The sequence below is a fragment of the Borostomias antarcticus genome, assembly GCF_949987555.1.
Source record: "Borostomias antarcticus genome assembly, chromosome: 13".
Lineage (NCBI taxonomy): Eukaryota > Metazoa > Chordata > Actinopteri > Stomiiformes > Stomiidae > Borostomias > Borostomias antarcticus.
Genome location: NC_140246.1, coordinates 25,023,856 through 25,028,908, shown reverse-complemented (window position 1 = coordinate 25,028,908; position 5,053 = coordinate 25,023,856).

The following is a 5,053-nucleotide window of genomic DNA, read 5'->3' as shown; positions in this document are numbered from 1 at the left end:
CATTTGTTTCTCATTAATCAGATATTATTTTGTTTTACATGCATAGAAACATAAGATAATATTGTTTGCTTAAACAGGAAATAAATAAAGTGAATATCTATATCTAAAGCTGTTTGACTCCTCATTGTAACAAAGAGCCAACGTTCTTATAATAATAATAAACAAATCTTAATCAGGATTAGAACCCAGGACTCCTGATTATAAGAACAATCTTCATCAGGATTAGAACCCAGGACTCCTGATTATAAGAACAATCTTCTTCAGGATTAGAACCCAGGACTCCTGATTATAAGAACAATCTTCATCAGGATTAGAACCCAGGACTCCTTGAGTCTGCGTATAAACGTATATTTTCCCCTCTCCGTTTTAAAAAATAAAATCGTGCACACGAACCCGCATAAATATGCCGCCACCCGCATAAATACGCCATCAAGAGCACTCTACGCCTGTAGGGGGCAGTGTAACGAGAAGCATGAAGACACGTTATCATAATAAAGCAGTTGTATTTGCAAATGCAAACGTTCTATTAATACATCCATGATGCAAACACACCAACAGACTTTGCACTAACATAAAACGAACATGGCTTTAGCATCCATGATTATTAGAGCACGTCAGAGGAGCAAACACACTGTAAACAAAGGTTGCACACCTGACGCAATGCAAATCTTCGTCTTCCTCTGTTTACATGCAAAGGAAAAAACAGAGTTTTCCTAAATCTCCACTTTGGCCAGAGTTTTTAAAAGATTCATTTTCAGTGGGTTAGAATTTACGTTTGCGTGTAAACGACAGGTACAAACGCAGATAAATATCACAGTTTTCCCAGATCCCCGGCTACGTGTAAACAAGGTCTCAGACTGATCTGCTCAGAGCACAAGTGAGCAGTTTTGAACTATGATCTGTTTGAGCCAAACACCACGTCATCATCATCACCTGAGCAAAAAGAACCAAGGGGCACATTTTGGCTTGGGAATCGTTGGGACGCTGCTCGCTGTTGTTGTTGTTGGTATTCTAGTGTACCAGTAGAGATGGAGTCAGATGTTGTTGTTGTTGGTATTCTAGTGTACCAGTAGAGATGGAGTCAGATGTTGTTGTTGTTGGTATTCTAGTGTACCAGTAGAGATGGAGTCAGATGTTGTTGTTGTTGTTGGTATTCTAGTGTACCAGTAGAGATGGAGTCAGATGTTGTTGTTGGTATTCTAGTGTACCAGTAGAGATGGAGTCAGATGTTGTTGTTGTTGTTGGTATTCTAGTGTACCAGTACAGATGGAGTCAGATGTTGTTGTTGGTATTCTAGTGTACCAGTAGAGATGGGGTCAGATGTTGTTGTTGTTGGTATTCTAGTGTACCAGTAGATATGGAGTCAGATGTTGTTGTTGTTGGTATTCTAGTGTACCAGTAGAGATAGAGTCAGATGTTGTGTTGTTGGTATTCTAGTGTACCAGTAGAGATGGAGTCAGATGTTGTTGTTGGTATTCTAGTGTACCAGTAGAGATGGAGTCAGATGTTGTTGTTGTTGGTATTCTAGTGTACCAGTAGAGATGGGGTCAGATGTTGTTGTTGGTGTTCTAGTGTACCAGTAGAGATGGAGTCAGATGTTGTTGTTGTTGGTGTTCTAGTGTACCAGTAGAGATGGGGTCAGATGGTGTTGGTGTTGGTATTCTAGTGTACCAGTAGAGATGGAGTCAGATGTTGTTGTTGTTGGTGTTCTAGTGTACCAGTAGAGATGGGGTCAGATGGTGTTGGTGTTGGTATTCTAGTGTACCAGTAGAGATGGAGTCAGATGTTGTTGTTGGTATTCTAGTGTACCAGTAGAGATGGAGAGTCAGATGTTGTTGTTGTTGGTATTCTAGTGTACCAGTAGAGATGGAGTCAGATGTTGTTGTTGTTGGTATTCTAGTGTACCAGTAGAGATGGAGTCAGATGTTGTTGTTTTTGGTATTCTAGTGTACCAGTAGAGATGGAGTCAGATGTTGTTGTTGTTGGTATTCTAGTGTACCAGTAGAGATGGAGTCAGATGTTGTTGGTATTCTAGTGTACCAGTAGAGATGGAGTCAGATGTTGTTGTGGTTGGTATTCTAGTGTACCAGTAGAGATGGAGTCAGATGTTGTTGTTGTTGGTATTCTAGTGTACCAGTAGAGATGGAGTCAGATGTTGTTGTTGTTGGTGTTCTAGTGTACCAGTAGAGATGGAGTCAGATGTTGTTGTTGTTGGTATTCTAGTGTACCAGTAGAGATGGAGTCAGATGTTGTTGTTGGTATTCTAGTGTACCAGTAGATATGGAGTCAGATGTTGTTGTTGTTGGTATTCTAGTGTACCAGTAGAGATGGGGTCAGATGTTGTTGTTGTTGGTATTCTAGTGTACCAGTAGAGATGGAGTCAGATGTTGTTGTTGTTGGTATTCTAGTGTACCAGTAGAGATGGAGTCAGATGTTGTTGTTGTTGGTATTCTAGTGTACCAGTAGAGATGGAGTCAGATGTTGTTGTTGTTGGTATTCTAGTGTACCAGTAGAGATGGAGTCAGATGTTGTTGTTGGTATTCTAGTGTACCAGTAGAGATGGGGTCAGATGTTGTTGTTGGTATTCTAGTGTACCAGTAGAGATGGAGTCAGATGTTGTTGTTGTTGTTGGTATTCTAGTGTACCAGTAGAGATGGGGTCAGATGTTGTTGTTGTTGGTATTCTAGTGTACCAGTAGAGATGGAGTCAGATGTTGTTGTTGGTATTCTAGTGTACCAGTAGAGATGGAGTCAGATGTTGTTGTTGTTGGTATTCTAGTGTACCAGTAGAGATGGAGTCAGATGTTGTTGTTGGTATTCTAGTGTACCAGTAGAGATGGAGAGTCAGATGTTGTTGTTGTTGGTATTCTAGTGTACCAGTAGAGATGGAGAGTCAGATGTTGTTGTTGGTGTTCTAGTGTACCAGTAGAGATGGAGTCAGATGTTGTTATTGTTGGTATTCTAGTGTACCAGTAGAGATGGAGTCAGATGTTGTTGTTGGTATTCTAGTGTACCAGTAGAGATGGAGAGTCAGATGTTGTTGTTGTTGGTATTCTAGTGTACCAGTAGATATGGAGTCAGATGTTGTTGTTGTTGGTACTCTAGTGTACCAGTAGAGATGGAGTCAGATGTTGTTGTTGGTATTCTAGTGTACCAGTAGATATGGAGTCAGATGTTGTTGTTGTTGGTATTCTAGTGTACCAGTAGAGATGGAGAGTCAGATGATGTTGTTATTGTTGGTATTCTAGTGTACCAGTAGAGATGGAGTCAGATGTTGTTGGTATTCTAGTGTACCAGTAGAGATGGAGTCAGATGTTGTTGTTGTTGGTGTTCTAGTGTACCAGTAGAGATGGGGTCAGATGTTGTTGTTGTTGGTATTCTAGTGTACCAGTAGAGATAGAGTCAGATGATGTTGTTGGTGGTATTCTAGTGTACCAGTAGAGATGGAGAGTCAGATGATGTTGTTATTGTTGGTATTCTAGTGTACCAGTAGAGATGGAGTCAGATGTTGTTGGTATTCTAGTGTACCAGTAGAGATGGAGTCAGATGTTGTTGTTGTTGGTGTTCTAGTGTACCAGTAGAGATGGGGTCAGATGTTGTTGTTGTTGGTATTCTAGTGTACCAGTAGAGATAGAGTCAGATGTTGTTGTTGTTGGTATTCTAGTGTACCAGTAGAGATGGAGTCAGATGTTGTTGTTGGTATTCTAGTGTACCAGTAGAGATGGAGTCAGATGTTGTTGTTGGTGTTCTAGTGTACCAGTAGAGATGGAGTCAGATGTTGTTGTTGTTGGTGTTCTAGTGTACCAGTAGAGATGGAGTCAGATGTTGTTGTTGTTGTTGTTGGTGTTCTAGTGTACCAGTAGAGATGGAGTCAGATGTTGTTGTTGGTGTTCTAGTGTACCAGTAGAGATGGGGTCAGATGTTGTTGTTGTTGGTATTCTAGTGTACCAGTAGATATGGAGTCAGATGTTGTTGTTGTTGGTATTCTAGTGTACCAGTAGAGATGGAGAGTCAGATGTTGTTGTTGTTGTTGGTGTTCTAGTGTACCAGTAGATATGGAGAGTCAGATGTTGTTGTTGGTATTCTAGTGTACCAGTAGATATGGAGAGTCAGATGTTGTTGTTGGTATTCTAGTGTACCAGTAGAGATGGAGAGTCAGATGTTGTTGTTGGTATTCTAGTGTACCAGTAGATATGGAGAGTCAGATGTTGTTGTTGGTATTCTAGTGTACCAGTAGAGATGGAGAGTCAGATGTTGTTGTTGGTATTCTAGTGTACCAGTAGAGATGGAGAGTCAGATGATGTTGTTGTTGTTGGTATTCTAGTGTACCAGTAGAGATGGGGTCAGATGTTGTTGGTGTTCTAGTGTACCAGTAGAGATGGAGTCAGATGTTGTTGTTGTTGGTATTCTAGTGTACCAGTAGAGATGGAGTCAGATGTTGTTGTTGTTGGTATTCTAGTGTACCAGTAGAGATGGGGTCAGATGTTGTTGTTGTTGGTATTCTAGTGTACCAGTAGAGATGGAGTCAGATGTTGTTATTGTTGGTATTCTAGTGTACCAGTAGAGATGGAGTCAGATGTTGTTATTGTTGGTATTCTAGTGTACCAGTAGAGATGGAGTCAGATGTTGTTGTTGTTGGTATTCTAGTGTACCAGTAGAGATGGAGTCAGATGGTGTTGTTGGTATTCTAGTGTACCAGTAGAGATGGGGTCAGATGTTGTTGTTGTTTGTATTCTAGTGTACCAGTAGAGATGGAGTCAGATGTTGTTGTTGTTGGTATTCTAGTGTACCAGTAGAGATGGGGTCAGATGTTGTTGTTGTTGTTGGTATTCTAGTGTACCAGTAGAGATGGAGTCAGATGTTGTTGTTGGTATTCTAGTGTACCAGTAGAGATGGAGTCAGATGTTGTTGTTGGTGTTCTAGTGTACCAGTAGAGATGGAGTCAGATGTTGTTGGTGGTGTTCTAGTGTACCAGTAGAGATGGAGTCAAATGTTGTTGTTGTTGTTGGTATTCTAGTGTACCAGTAGAGATGGAGTCAGATGTTGTTGTTGTT